Consider the following 16988-nt stretch of genomic DNA (forward strand, 5'->3'; position numbering starts at 1 on the left):
TTTAATAACTAGTTTCTTATGTTGAAGGTGAGTCTTCCTTATCGTTTGTCCGTGGTGTCTTGGCATTATTTTACTGTCTATATAAAATAAAAGATTTTCACCATTCATATCTCCACGGTCTATATGGAGATATGTTGACTACCTGGTCGGGGGTTAAGGGAACGGTTTGGTAAGAGTCTTGCCATTGTTCAGTGTATAAATCATGCAAAGGACCTGGGTCAAATATAGTAGGACCTCCTTCAATACCCACCGGTATTGGATGGCGGGGGTCCAAACTCTTTGATCCCCTCAAAAGTAAGCTACTATTAAAACTTTAACCCGGCTACTTAGGACTGTATCTCTGCTGACTCAGACTACTTAGCCGAGGGTAACGTCACCTTCAAAAGAGGGGCCTACCACATTATGCATTAATAACTTAATTAATTATCTTTCAATAATCCGATCCTTTAGGATTGTATCCTTGCTGACTCAAACTACTGGGTTGAGGGTAACGTCACCTTCAAAAGAGGGGCCTACTACAATAACTAAGATAATCTCTTAAAAAGTGCAAAAGTGCGGAAATAATCAAAGGTTACACTATACATGAGTCGGATCCAAGTGATTCATCTTGTCTATCTGTTTTTACTTTTATTTTATTTTTCAGCATTTTAGTTAGTTTTATTTTTCTAGTTTAAAGACCTTCTTTCTAACTTTTGACTTGATTACATGTTGAGGATAAACTGGTACTAAAAGCTCTTGTGTCCTTGGACGACCTCGGTATCTTACCAACACTATACTACGTCCACGATGAGTGCACTTGCCCATATGTGTGTTTAGTGTTAGTAAATATCGTGTTTTATAAATTTAAAACTTGGCTAAAAAGTGTAAAAGGGCTTAAAATATACATTAAAAATCTAGACACACTTACGCACATCAAGTTTTTGGCGCCGTTGCCGGGGACACAAGGATTTTAAGAAAGTTAGGAATCAACGGCCTAATCGTTTTTTTCGAATTTTTCTGTTTTTTTTAGGATTTTTATTAATTTTTCAGCTTCTGCAGAACTCAGCACGCCCCGTGCCCAATCTTTGGAACTGGCAATCCTGTTTTAAGTTAGATAGTAAGCTGAACACGGGGCTGTGCCCACTCAACACGCCCCGTGCCCAAGTTTCAGTTACTGAAAACAGAACCGTAAGATCCCGACGGTTGGTAATTTCTGACACAAACATGAGTGATACTGATATTTTTTACTTTCGGCACTCTTTTGGTACGTGGTGTCAAATATGTGGTGGCTCTCATAAGGAATTAGAATGTTATTTTCTAAACTATAAGCCCCATTATATAGAACCATTGTTTTCCTGTAGCCTTAAGAGGGGCGAAAGTAAAAATAATCCCTATCTCTCCCTTGAATGCTCTCAACCGGACCTTCTAGGAGAAATGCTTCTTGATGAACTATTTCAATTAGTAGATCTAATTCTTAATTGGTTAAAAGAACTTAAGATGGATTTCATTGATTCATCTCAAGACGATGCCCAAGAAGAATTGTTGGGACCGCATTCAAATAAAAACAACTTCGTTGTTCCCGACATTACCTTCAACTCTAGCAAAGACTTGGATGATAGTCGTCCCTGTGTCGATTGTGCCGTGAAGGACTCTCCATCGACTTCGTTAGGTGCATACATAGACCTGAGTGATTCGGCATACACCTTCTTTAACGAGAGCCCGGGAAAGGGTTGGACTTGTCCACCTATATTTAGCATAGGAATCACCCTCACCGACAACCTATTACATTTTCGTCTTAATCTAAAGCAATTGAGGTATCTTAGGCACTTTGGGGTTGTTCCATCCAGTAAGGAACCGCCCGATCTGGATAAATTCCTTAAAAATAGGAAAACTCCACAAGACAGCTTCTAGACGCGGGACCGTGTCCAGGTCAACACGCCCCTGTGTCCACCAAAAGATTCCTTTCTGATTTTTATTAGAATACGGACAAAATGTGTCAGGATTCTGTCTGCACACGGGGCCGTGTCCAGCCGACATGGGGCCGTGTACAGCGTGCTGTCGTTGTCTATAAATACAGCAAGATTCCTGCTCATTTGGACCACTTCAAAGACAAAGATCTAGTGAGATCTTCACTCATACCATCCTAGGTATATTCTAAAGAAGGTTCTCAACAACCATCTTGTCTTTTCCACTTTTGTTCATTACCTTCTTCTTCAATTTTCACTCAATACCTCCATTAAAGCTTGACATCTCCATGATTCCAAGCTTTATTGTAATGTTTGTAAGGTTGTTATTCAAGGAATCTTGTTTAAATAAGTTATACAACTTTGTTTTAAATTATTTATGCTTAAAAGTACCTTATAAATAGGAAAAATAATTTAAAACTCCAAGATTCCTTGCTCCAAAAAACCTGCAGACGGTTGAATACGGGGCCGTATTCATTGGACACAGGGCCATGTCCGAGGTACTGTTACATAAAAATTGAACTCTTTTCGGTCTGTTTTCTCAGAATGGCGAGCAGAGCTAGCGGAACATCTTCATCGCAATCAAGGAACAACCGACAGGGGAGGAGGTCATCAATGGTAGAGGACTCTCTTGTAAACTATGTTTATGCTTTAAGAGAGGCTATTGATGAAATGATGGGGGTGGAAGAAACATTGGTCGACCGTATCAATCACTTAACGGTGGGACTGGAAGGGTGTCTCCGAGAGGTCAACCTTCTGCACCAAAGGTTGAACATTCTCGCCTCTCCTCCTTTGGTACCGGTCATCACCCAAAGGGCATGGAACGTGGTTCCTGAAGTCATCATACCAGCCGAGTGGTACGCCATACACCCGGGACCTCCTCGTGATATACTACAAGGGGTTCCGATTGGTGTCACTCCCCCTCCACAAGATGTTGAGGAAAATGAAGACGCCTTCTTCCTACCGAGAGATATAGAAGAATGGCTTTGACAACATCTAGGGGACACCTCTCGTCTCGGGGTTCTACAAGGCTTTCAGATGCCGGGAAATTATTTCCGAAATTTTGGTTCTTAATGTAAAAGTAGAGCTCCTTAGGATGACTTAATGTATCACTTGACCTATCTAGTTTAAGATTTTTAACTTTTATTTTTCCTACTTTGCTTTTAATTTTTAGGATTATTGTGTAATTCTCTCTATGTTTCAATGAATGATGGTTTTAGTTAATTTGGTGTTTGGATGATGTTGTGATGGACAAAACACACTCGGGATGGTGAAGGATAACAAGGGAAACTTGAACCAGCACCTCATGCACGAAAACAGAGCCGTCCGACAAAATTTTCTTCATTACATCAAGTTCAGCACGGGCCGTGCCCGCCCAACACGGCCTCGTGCTGCACAATCTGCAGAAAATGCCCAGTTCAGGTAACTGGACATGAGGCGTGCTCACTGAACACGCCCCCGTGCCCAGGCTTCTGTTTCTTTTTAACAATTCCTGTTACTGACGATCTGAACACGGGGCCGTGCCCGGACACCCTGGGGCCATGTCCAGATGCCTAGTAACAGGAAATTTTGCTTTTTCACACCTTTTTACACATTCAATCAACCTAAAAACTTATTTTTGGGACACATTGAGGACAATGTGTAATTTAAGTGTGGGGGGATGCTAAAACCTTGAATCTTGCAAGTCCTAAATACAAGCCTTACACAAAACTCTATTGGAACCGCTAAATCACCCCAAATTTTTTCAAAAATTTTCATTTTTTTACTTGTCTAGGTTTAAATTGGGAATTTCAAGTTCTAGAAAAAGTTATATTTTTACAAATTTACAACCGACAGCGTCGTGATAAAAAGAACCAACATAAGAAAATTATGAAACGGCATGACAAGTTTAGTTAAAATTTGATTATATATACTTGATCACATAAAAAACCCATTCCCACAAAAGTGAGTTTTGAGCCTTTATTGAGCATACAAATACATATCTTTAAACTAAATGCTCATTTTTCGTTTCTTGTGTTAATAGCCGCTTGGCTCTTACGACTCTAGAACTTACCATGACGACACATTCCCGGTCCTTACCAACTTAAACCCGAGTAAGTAAATGATGGAGGCATTAGGACTAACCCTTTTTATTTCTATACCATTATTTTTCTTTTTTTTACCACCTACCCAAAATCCTCCTAGTTAACCCCTTTGAACCTAAACCTTTTCATTTCTTAACCCAAAACAAACACCCTTTTACCCACCAAAACCCTTTTTCATTTTAAACCCTTTATTTTAGTAACAAGGCTCGGTTTTTCTTATGACTTGCTTGAAAAAAAAATTGATGATGATGAAGCCAAAAGAAATAAATAAACAAGTTTATCAAAAAGAACACTGTTTGAAAGAAATGCTTCATCCAAATAAAAAGTTATGAAAAAATAAAAAGTCTTCCGAAAAGCCGACGCTTTTTTATGCCTTTCGCCCTTTTTACTAACCACTAACTCAACCACCCACCTTTAGCCCAAGCCTAACCCTTCACCCCCAAAGTCCTCTTGACATTTACAAAGGTATATAGTTAAAAAGGAGGAGGATTGATTACTTGGCAAGCCTATGGTAGGAGTAAGTTCCATGCCGCTCTCGAGTGATTCACGAAAATACATCTTCGGCCGAGTGTTGGGTGATCCCCCGTGAAGTATGTGAACTTGTATATAAATGGAATTTTAAAAAAGGCATGTTATGCCCTAATAAGTAATTTATCTTATGAAATGTTTTAAATAAATCATGACGAATAGGATTGTAAATAAATAAAAATAAAACTTAATAAAGAATGTTGGAAATCCCTACACTCTATGACAAGCCCAAAAACCTTCTCTTCTACCCATTCCATTTGGGAGTGTAAAGCCACATTATAACGAGTTTTGCTTGAGAAAAAGCAAAGATTCAAGTGTGGGGGTATTTGATGTGCACAAAATGCAACATATAAATTACATCAAATGAGTCATAAAACTAACCCTTTTTAGTACTAATATTGGAAAAAGTGTGTTTTTGTCTTTCTTTTGTATTTTCAGGATTAAATGAGCTTAAATGAACAAAAGAAGCAAAAAGGCAGCTAAATCTAACATAAATACAAGAAAAGGAACAAACGTGGCATGCCCGACCTCCCAGACAGCATCTTCCCAAGCAAAACAAGAGAACAGAAGGCTGAACACGCCCCGTGCTTAATGAGCACAGGGGCGTGTCCAAGTGTCAGCAGAAAAGACAAAGTTGTAGAAGCTTCTATCGCCCACCACGGAGTCGTGCTCAGCGGACGCGGGGCCGTGGTCAACTCTAAGATTCGAAGAATCTAGGGAAATCTTGATAGTACAGATACGCTTCTGCACACAGGGTCATGCTCAGCGAACACGGGGGCGTGGTCAACTAATGTAGACAAACTGCAATTAATGAAGAAAGAGAAGGAGGATGGACACGGGGCCGTGCCCAATGGACACGGGGTCGTGCCCGAGCTGCTGTTCAGGCTATAAATAGGGGTGCTTGGCTCATTTGCAAACCATCCCTTGGCACACCACCTCTCTCACACTTCACCCACCACCCACCACCATCATCCATCATCCATCATAGAGTGTGTGAGTCGTCTCGGGATCCAAGATTGATCGTAAGAGTTCTTGACAATCAAAGGCCATGTTTGCCTAAGTCTCTTACATCACTTGGTGAAGACAAGTGTTTAGTGTAATACTTTTTATTTTTAATCGTTTCGCACTTTTTATTTGGTTATGTATTAATGACTTTAATAACTAGTTTCTTATGTTGAAGGTTATTCTTCCTTATCGTTTGTCCGTGGTGTCTTGGCATTATTTTACTGTCTATATAAAATAAAAGGTTTTCACCATTCATATCTCCACGGTCTATATGGAGATATGTTGGCTACCTGGTCGGGGGTTAAGGGAACGGTTTGGTAAGAGTCTTGCTATTGTTCAGTGTATAGATCATGCAAAGGATTTGGGTCAAATTTAGTAGGACCTCCTTTAATACCCACCGGTATTGGATGGCGGGGATCCAAACTCTTTGATCCCCTCATAAGTAAGCTACTATTAAAACTTTAACCCGGCTACTTAGGACTGTATCCCTACTGACTCAGACTACTTAGCCAAGGGTAACGTCACCTTCAAAAGATGGGCCTACCACATTATGCATTAATAACTTAATTAATTATCTTTCAATAATCCGACCCTTTAGGATTGTATCCTTGCTGACTCAAACTACTGGGTTGAGGGTAACGTCACCTTCAAAAGAGGGGCCTACTACATTAACTAAGATAATCTCTTAAAAATTGCAAAAGTGCGGAAATGATCAAAGGTTACACTACACATGAGTCGGATCCAAGTGATTCATCTTGTCTTTCTGTTTTTACTTTTATTTTATTTTTCAGCATTTTAGTTAGTTTTATTTTTCTAGTTTAAAAACCTTTTTCTAACTTTTGATTTGATTAGACGTTGAGGATAAACCGGTACTAAAAGCTCTTGTGTCCTTGGACGACCTCGGTATCTTACCAACACTATACTACGTCCACAATGGGTGCACTTGCCCATATGTGTGTTTAGTGTTAGTAAATATCGTGTTTTATAAATTTAAAACTTGGCTAAAAGTGTAAAAGGGTTAAAATATACATTAAAAATCTATACACACTTACGCACATCAACAAGTCTCATGAACGGGTCCACGGATACAAGTCCCGAACACAATCCAGACCTACGTTCACACATGAGCTTTCTACTATCTTTATTCACTTTACCTAAACAAAATAATTATACACATGCAAGACATTGTAATCCAAACATATCTTATATTCAAAACGTTACTTGCGCACCATACGCATTAACAAAAATCTACATGCACAGCAGTGCATCAAAAAGTTGCTTGTGCAGAAAGCACATTCACAAAAATATACGAGCACAGCAGTGCATCAAACAATATTTACAAAATAAAGTATAATAATCTAAACATCTGGGAACATGGCTAACACCTCTGCAGGAGTATGTAGTGCTTCACCATACCACTCTAGAGGATAAGATTCAATGATCCACTCGGTATCATCACCCACAACAGACTTCATCATTTGGGCTAAGGCCGAAATTGCAGAACGACGATCATTTCGATGCCGTTTATATACCACCATACACCGGCTTCTCCGATCGAATGGAAAAACCTGCATTAAGGGATCAGCCGACAAAAGCCTAACACCTGCATCGTTTCCAAGCCTAGGAAGGAAGGAGACATTGTCTTTACCTTTACCTGGGCAAGGTACGATACAGAAGAATCCTCCACTCCCGGCAACCTTCTCTGGTGCCCGATCTCCAAGACAGACCATAGCATCAGCAGCATCAAGGGTCTTCAAGATTTCGGAAACCCTTCACAGATGGTACTTCCGACTCATGTTGTTTTTACCAAATCCGGTAAAAAAGCAATAACCCATATATAAAGTTTGAAACGAGTTGACGTCAGCACAATTAAGGGAGGTATAAGAAATCGTAATGATTGTTGTCAAATCGCCACCTTCTGAACGGCTGTGTTACAGTAATCATCGATTTCATTAATAACTCCTGACAGCATCAAACGCCTGCACACATTCCAACAGGCTACAGTTTCCATAGGGAGGCGATCAGTCAAATACCTATTCGTCTTCTAGCCTATGACACACAAAGTCCACGTCACATCAACGACAAAATCAGCATACACTAACAAATGTTCACTATAGCATAATGATCGTCTCAACTTAAACATAAATTATCTTCCTCAAGAAGATTCTCCACATTTCGAGCCAAAAACTTCACAAAGCACAAATCCCACTTCTCTTATATAGTCCAGTACTCCACTTACTTGCATAAGAGCAACACTGGACTGGGGGACTTGAAGGGGTATGGTCCCAAAAACCTTGCGCAGGTGCATTGGACCATACCAAAATTTCACCACATCAAACCTTCTTTAAGAGAACCATGCGCGGCTGCGCACCGGTTCAAAAGAAGAAAACTTAAAAGAGAGCAGTCTTCAACATCTGTGTACCGAGATGAAACTAGTAAAACGTCCTTGTACAGGCTCATGCAACGAAACAGTTAAGTTAGAAACAAAAATTGCAACCCAGACTTAAACAGAAAGTGACCTTTCTGTTACAATAGAATTAACATGAGGCAGAGGCATAGAGGATTACAACTGTAAACCTTCTAGAAGGTCCCATCATGCATAACCATTCAGTTATAACTGAATGACGACGTGGCATCATCCTAAACGCTCATCAAGGTCACGATGATGGCACCAAAATTGGAGAAAGATCCACACACACCCACTTTCCACATGGAATCTCTCCAGACGCTGATCATGACCACGATCGGTGTGCATGAACGTCACGTTAGCGATTAATGGCAAAAAGATAACTGCTTATGGAAAATGCTTTCCGTTATTTCCTTCTTCAATAAACTTTCACGCCCAAATCCGGTTATAAATAAGACAAGTCAGGTATAATCTCTCAAGTTACTCTCACTTCACTTTCACTACTACTTCTTCTTCTTCATTTGAGATCTGTACTTATTCTCACGCCGGAGGGTGGTCATGGAGAGAACCCCATTCTCCCCATGGCGAGTCTAACGGCTGTTTGTTTTGCAGATATCGTTCATAGAAGAAGCTTAGACAAGCCCCGAATCAAACGAGAGTACTCACCCTTTTTTGCAGAACTAAACCCCTGGTCCAATTGATTCTGATCATTTGAACCAGTGTTTCTTCAGTGTAGAAGCCTTACTTGTCCTTGTATAGATTGCTTGCTCTAAAGTACACTTTTTGAAGTTAAGTGATTTTTGGGGTTTGATCTAACTTCGTGTTCCAAGCACGTGGTGCTTGTCACAATCCATACAGTGCTTTTGATAGTTTGTAAACCTTTCCTTCATCTCCTGGATTTACAAATCCTTATGGTTGTGAGACATAGACCTCCTCCTTGAGATCTCCGTGTAAGAATGCAGACTTCACGTCTAAGTGTTGTACCTCCCAGCCTTGATATGCTGCTAAAGCCAACATTAGTTGAACTGTCTTTATGTGTGCTACTGGTCCAAAGACTTCATCAAAGTCTATTCCGTGTTGCTGAACATATCCTTTTGCTACCAGCCTTGCTTTGTGTTTGAATACCCACTTTAAATCTATTGCCTTGTGATCTCTTGGCAACTCTGTCAATCTCCAAGTGTTGTTCTTGTTTATTGAGTCTAACTCAGCCTTCATTGCTTCAATCCACTTTCTCTCATTAGATGCTTCCTTGTAATTCCTAGGTTCTTCTTCAGCAAGTAGTAATTGTTGAGGATCTACTTGAATTTCCTCTATCTCTTCGTATAGTTCTTCGAGACTTCTCAGTTTTACTAGAGTGTCACTAATACTCCCTGTTGTACTTTCAGATATAGATGGGCCTCTACTTGATAATCTGCTTGAACTTCCTGATGTGTTCTGATTGTACGAATGTGTTGGCGGGGTTACATAGGAGTCTGGTTTTTCTGTCTGATCTATTCCTAAATCTTCATAATGTGACCCGCTATTATCAGGACTACTTGGTCCATTTTCTTCCACCTCGGGTGGGTTGTGATCTTCTTGAATTACAAAGTTTGTCCATTCGGGATTCCCTGAATCTATCGTTTCCATATAACTATTCTAGTTCCATGGTTGATCTTCCATGAACGTTACATCTCTACTACACACATGTCTTGTTTTTCGCCGGATCATATAATCTGTATGCCTTTGATCCTTCTTCTATTCCAAGATAAACCATGGGTGCACTTCTATCGTCTAACTTCTTTTGTTGAAGTGGTAATACCTTAGCGTATGTTGTGCAGCCAAAAACCTTTAGGTGCTCCAGATTCGGCTTTCTTCCCTTCAAGGCTTCATATGGGGTCTTGTTCACCAAAGCCTTTGTTGGAATCCGGTTTAATACGTATAACGTATGTCTTATTGCTTCACCTTAGAAATTCTGTGGCATGTTCATTGCCTTTAGCATACTCCGAGTAGTTGACAACATCATCTTGTTCCTTCTTTCCACTACTCCATTTTGTTGTGGGGAATATGGCGCTGTAAGCTGTCTTGCTATGCCATTGTCTTTGCAATATTTGTTGAATTCAGCCGATGTGAATTCTCCTCCTCTGTCCGTCCTTAGCATCTTTAACTTGGTTCGATTTTCTGTCTCCACCTTTTCCTTAAACTGCTTGAAAGTTTTGAATGCTTGATCCTTGGAAGTTAGTAGATATTCCCACATGTAGCGAGTACAATCGTCTACAAGTAGAAATATGTACTTCCTCCCAGCATGTGTTGGTGGGGATATAGGACCAACAAGTCTCCATAGACTAAATCCAGAGGTCTTAAAGATCTAAATTTCGCCTGATTTGGGAATGGTGTACTACTATGTTTTCCTAATAAGCATGTGTCACACACTGGATTGGCATGACTTATTTGAGGAACTCCATGTGCCAAGTTCTTTCAAGCCATTTCCTTAATAACATCGAAGTGTAAATGGCCTAACCTGGCGTGCCATAACCATGCTAAATCTTCTATGTTTGAGAGCAGGCAGATTGGCCTTCCAATCTTCAGTTTTACTTTATACAACCTGTTCCTCATTCTCCTGACTCGCATTAGTAACTTTCTATTTCTGTCGGGGACTGTTAGTAACATAACTACTTTGCAACCGATTTCTATGAGTTATCCGAGGCTCAATATGTTTCTTTTCAGACTTGGAATGTAGTATACTTGAGAAACAATCTTTTGTTCTTGGTTCAGGCATTCCATCAGTATTGAACCTATCCCTTTAATTTCTACGTGCGACCCGTCATCAAAGCGTACTTGCCCCGTCACTTTTTCAACTAATTCTTTGAAGTAACTAAGCAAACCTATCATGTGGTTGCTTGCCCCGTTGTCTAAGTACCATAGACTTTCATCTTCTGTTGCATAACTTGCTAGTTCTATGCGTTCTTCGTTTAGTAGAACCCTTTCTTGAACAACGTTTTCTTCTTGTATTGCCATTAGAAATATGGGTGCTTCGTCTTCCTCGACAAGATTTAAGTGTTCTTGCATGACTTCTTTCTTAGGACAGTCTTTCTTAAAGTGTCTGAACTTTTGACACTTGAAGCACTGGATCTTACTTATGTCTGTTTGGTTCCGTCCAAACTTCATCCAATTTCTAGGATTTCCACCTCTAGGTCTGTATGAAGATCCTTCATTCTTAGTGCTTTGCTTGTCTTTATTGTCTCGCCAGTTTCCACGCGGTTAGTTGAACTTGTCACGCCCGCGGTTTATGAACTATTTTCCTCTACCTGAGTTGTTGTCATGATGTGTAAACATCAATTTATCTAGGCTATCCCCTGGGCTTCCTTTCTTTAACCTAAGCCTTTCTTCATAAGTCTTTAACCTTCCGACTGTTTCTTATAGCGTCATTGTTTCTAGATCAGAGTATTGTTCCATGGAGGTGACAATCTGAGTGAACTTATCTGGCACGACATTTAGGAGTTTGCGTACCAAAGTCGATTGACTCAGCGTTGACCCTAATTCACTTGCCCGTGTAACAACACGGTTTATCTTCGTGGTGAAAGAGTCCATAGTGTCATCATCTTTCATTTTGCATTAACTCGAATTCTGACATTAGTGTATGCCAGCGAGCCTTTTGTATCCGATCAACGCCAATGTGTCTTGTCTTTAAATTTTCCCAAATTTCCTTTGCAGTCTTGCAACTTGCAATACAACATCTTCCAGTTTTGCTTGGAACAGATAAGCAATTGTCGCCTTATCTTTCTTAACATCTGATTATGTATTTTCTGTCGGTTCAATTGTTTCCCAAAGTCCATTCGCTTCAAAATCGTTTTGATGCGAATTGCCCAAATCGTATAATTTGTTGGTTTCAAAATTGGACACTGGAATTGGGAAAGAGAACTTCCCTCCTTTTGAATTACTATCTGTGGAGTTGGTCCGGTTGTTCCAGACATAATTTCTGACCGAACAATCTTCACTGTTGCAGAAGAAGCCGATGGTGGTTTACCATCGTTGAAGTGGGACGAAGGCTTGTTCGAACAAGTTGTTAGGGGCTATCAGCTCCTACCTGAGTAGGATGCAAGATACCCTAGCCAAGAGCAAACTGCTACAGATGCACCGGCTGGTTACATCACGTTATTCGCCGATTTCTTTTCCGAGGGGAATTTCCGACTGCCGGCGACTCATTTTCTGGGCAATATTCTTCAATATTATAGATTCCACATCTCACAAATGAGCCTGATTGGCATGGTGCGCATGAGGCACTTCGAGTTTGTCTGCCGTTCTCAAGGAGAGGAGCCAACTGTAGAAAAGTTTAGAGTTTTTTATCAACTTCAAAGTAACATGGGATTTTTCTCCTTTGCATTGCGCAATGCGAAGAAAAGTTTGAGCAGCCCTCCTAGAAGCTTCCATGTCTAGAAGATGAAATTCTTCTTCATCCACGCGGAGGTTATTCCTATGGCGATGCATTTCAGAGCGATGGGCGTGATTGCTAAAGAAGATATGGCGATTCCACATGGTGCGGCATGGTATGAAAATTTGATGGTGCTGCCAAATCGGTTTTTGGTGAGCAAGTGTTAGTTGCTGTTGGAATGAGCGATCGGTGGCCTGAAGATAGCGAAGGTGTGCCTGTCTTGTTATTTGATGGCCAAGGTAAACTTCTTCTACCATTTTGTAAGGTATTCTTTGGAAATACTTTGATTTTTACTAACTTATCTTTCTTTATTGTAGAAGCTAGGCTTTATCAAAGTGACTTCCCTACCTTTGCTAGAGTTATGGGTACGAGGCCCCTGTACAATGGGGAAGAATTTTTGCTGAAGCTGATTCGGCCCAACTTCGTGTAGTGCGGCTTGACGCGTTTGCTACCCCTCCTCTCGCAACTGAAGGTGCGCGCATCCCAAATCCTAGGCCTTTTAGGGCTGTAACTTCTGCTAGGAGAGAGAGATTGTCTATCTTTCCAGTGAGGAGTCGATAGATTTTTCTGAATGTTAGTTAAGTCCTTCACATAACCTGTTTGCAGGTATGTTGCACAATTTGGGTGTTGACCCTGATGAGACGAAGCCAAAAAGAACTTCAAAGAAGAAAGTTGCTACTGCTAGTGGTGCGGGTGTAAAGATAACAGTTGTAACCGGCGCGACCTCTGATGCCGGATCGCGGAAAGGTATCACTCGCTTCCGACTGAGTAATTTGAAGCCTTTGTTATGGTGGCTGATTCCTTAGGGGACTTGCATGTTATAGGTGTAAAACCACAAGGTGGTACGACGACCACGATGCCAGGGTCAGGAAGCGCGGGCTCGAAAGGCTCGGATTCTAGCGTGGCCCCCCTATCTGATCATGAAGAAGAAGCTGGAGTTGATCCTGAGGCTGAAAAGCTAATCAAGAAGAATGCTTTGAAGAGGTCTCGCGTGGAGACGAAGTCCGAATCCTCCCCCGCCGCGAAGAAGGTTGTCGTTGGCAAGCCTGCTATCTGGAAGAAGGGGGATTTAAGGGACATGTAAATGGAGGTCTCGCCTGGTAAGTATTGTCACACTTGATTTGTGTTCTCTTTTTTGCCTTTGTCATTTGCTGTTAACAGGTTCCTTTTCTCTTTTGTGTCTTTAATTGTAGAGATGTCGAAGAACCGATCGCGCGGCCAAAACCTACTGTTCATCCCCCCAACACTGCTTTTGAGAAGAAAGGAGCTAAGTCTTCTAAAGCTAAAAAATGCCTATTGATATTACTCCGGATATCGAGAAGGATCCGAAGGTTGTCATGATTACTTGGCTCTGAGAAGCCGATCGCGTAGCAAGCACCCCTCATTCAAAATGAAAAATATTGCATCAACTGCTGGGGGTTCCACTGGTGAGACTCGTGAAGAAGAACATGTTGGAGCTCACCGTGTTGCTGGTGAGGGTGCGGGTGGATCGGGCGCGGTCACAGGGAAAAGTACTTCAGGGAAGAAACCAAGGCAACTGTCACCGATTCGCGTCGAAGATACGTTAGGCGATATTTATTATAAGACATATGACGACGATAGTCGCGCTAATGAACCTCACGCCCCTGTGTGGAATTTGAAGCAGAGTGACACTTTCTCTGAGTTCAGGGCGTGTAAGGAGTGGATGATGGGGGCTTCCCCCAGGTGAATTTTGGCATCAGAAGGAGCGTGGGCACGATAGTTTATATCGCTCATATGTTTAGGCCCAAACCAATGCTACTTCTGCTGGTCATCAAATTGCTCGAGAATGCCGTACCATGTATCTCGAGTGCGCTGCCTGGGATAGACATCGTGAGCGATTGGCTGCTGAAGCCAAACTTTTTGAGCAGGAACAAGTTAAGCTTCAGGAGGAAAAGGCTGCCTTTGAAAAGGAGAAGAAATCAGAGGAATGGGGCCTTCAGGGGTTAAAAAAGAAACTTGAAGCTAGCAAAGACCTCCTTGCTAAAGAGCGTCGTAATTGGCGTGTGGCATGCAATAATGAAAACAAGAAAATGTTTATCGCGTGAACCAAGATTACAAATCTTGAGGCACAAGTAGAAGGCTTGAAGAAATATGAGGCAAATTTCAAGGCTAAATATGAGGAAGCCAGGTCACACCGAGAGCGTGTCGAGGTCTTATAGGCTAGCACCCTTTCTGTTTTTGTATGCAACTAAGTTGAAAAAACATCTAACATGTTTGTCTTCTTTGATGAGATTGCAGGTTGACTTGTCAGCGCAGATCGTCAGCAAAGATCGGGATCTGGTTGGCAAGGATGTCGAAATGGCCAAACTTCGGTTGCGCGAGGCGCGAGAAGGCCTGGAAACGGAGAAGAAAAACTTAGAGGCTGAGAGGTAGAAAACCGATTTCTTGGAGATCGAATTGACCGCAGATAGAGTCAAGTCTGAGACTGCAGAGGAGGCGCGCAAGGTTAGCCTTGCGGCTTTTAACATGCCTCAGGAAAACTATGTCAAGGTTCTCTCGACGGTGGAGCCTCTTGTTTCTGATCGTGAATGGATGCAGAATTTTGGCATTGCGCATGTAAGTGCCTCTTTCTTCTTTCTTGTTGTTGTTTCTTAACCGCTGACTTACTTGTTTTTTTCCTCTGTGTAGATTGCCAACTTTATCTTGAATGCCATGGAGCTTGGTAAGGCAGTGGCTGCGCTGACAATGGCTGCGCGGGCAGCAGGCCATTGTGCTGGATACCCTGAGTGTGCCAGACATGTTGAAGAAGCACTTCATCAAAACTTTGGTGTGCGCCGCTGTTCTGCTGGTGAAGGGGGTGAACATGAGTTGTGCAAGGCTGAGGAGAACTATAATAGCCTATTTATACATGTATTGGACATAATTACTGAAGCCTTGAAACATGAAGACTACGTCGCGCGCTTGAAATCTTTCTTTGAGCCGCCAGAGACAGTGGAGTTGTCTGATGAGGAGGATGATGCTGATAATGCCGAAGGCGAGGAGTGAAGGTTAAATGTGGCATATAGGACTTTGCTTTTAGGGCGTTTGATGTCTTGTAATTTTTTTCCTTTTTACATGTGTAACCTTTGTGCGGTTGCGCCTATCAATGGAACAAACTTTTTGTCCTTTGTTGTCAAATTATAATTATTGAATGTCTCAGCAACTTCGTCAAAGGAACGCAAATGAATGTAAGTGACTCATGTTTGAACATTATCGCCCGATTCCGTGCTGTGTTCATGGGAACCTTGGAGGCTTAGTTCATGAGCTCGTAATTTACTGAAGTTTTTTTGCGCGTAATAGAAGTTGAAGATGCATTTGTAATTTGTAAATACTATAGGAAATAACAAGGAAAAAGTATGTAAAGAACACTCGTAATAGTAAACTTGCTAGGCGCACAACCCATGCTTACAATGGTGATGCATTTCATATAACACTTTTCTCCGTTGCCTTGTGTCCTAAGTAGATAAATGTAATCGTCCGATGAACGTATGTAATACGCCCCTTGTCGGCCTCAGAGCTTTCATTGCCATGGATGACACTTCTTGAATGTACCATCTGAAAACGCTAACTGCTGTCGAGCGTGATGGGTTTTTGGTTTTATCCGGGATAACCATCTAAAACACTGACTGCTATCGAGCGTGATGATCTCGCCGGTGTTTATTTTTTGGGGTGTTGTGGTGAAACCATCGATCACCCATTGGTCCTCTGGATCTTTTTGGTGTCCTTGCGCACATTCTTCATGAGGTGCTCCAGCTTGCCATTCTTTAGAGCCTTCTCGATTTCCATGCGTAGGTGGATGCAGTCGTCGGCCAGGTGCCCGGGTCCTTGTGGAACTCATAAATCAGGCTAAGGGCTTGCCCTTTCTTGCTGCGCATCGGGGGGTGGATCCTTGAGGTCTAGCTTCTCCATGTTAAGAACCTTAAGGGGTGTCTTGGTTAATGGAATCCATTGTTTCTCCTGATGTCCACCCTTGTCTACCTTCGTGTACCTTGCCTTGTCGATCGTGGCATGGGCATCTTCGCCACGTCGGTGTCTGTCTTCACCGCGTGTCTTGCTTGAACTCCAGTCGGAGTGCCTCTTCCTCTTATCGCGCCTGCTTGAATCGCGTGAGTAGTCCTTGGAGTATTGATCCATTGAGCAATGGCCAGATCTGGACCCAGTTAGGGTTTCTTCCGTCTGCGTGACTATCTTCGCTGCTTCCATGAGCTTGTCCCATTCTTTTGGCATAATGTCCCTTCCGATGATAGTCCTGATTAGACTATCACAAAGTATGGCCTTCTTGAAGTGGGCGCGCATGAGGTCTTCGTTGACCCCTCCTATCTCCAAACACTCCTTGTTGAAGTGAGTGGTGAAGTCTTCCAATCCTTCTCATTCGTGCCTCCAGATATCCATTACCTCGGAGGTGTCGCGCTTGTATCTTCTCTGCTGGCTAAAGTGAGCCAGGAATTTCTCTTGCAGATCTGTCCATGACTTGATTCTCCCTGATGGGAGGCTGTCGAACCATGCCCATATAGCCCCTGTGAGGGTTTGCACGAAAAGGTGTCCACCTTCCTACGACTCCAACACTTGTAAAAAATGAATATGGTCATTTGGGTCAGTAAGGCCGTTAAACT

Source organism: Helianthus annuus, chromosome 16 (genome assembly GCF_002127325.2).
Source record: "Helianthus annuus cultivar XRQ/B chromosome 16, HanXRQr2.0-SUNRISE, whole genome shotgun sequence".
Lineage (NCBI taxonomy): Eukaryota > Viridiplantae > Streptophyta > Magnoliopsida > Asterales > Asteraceae > Helianthus > Helianthus annuus.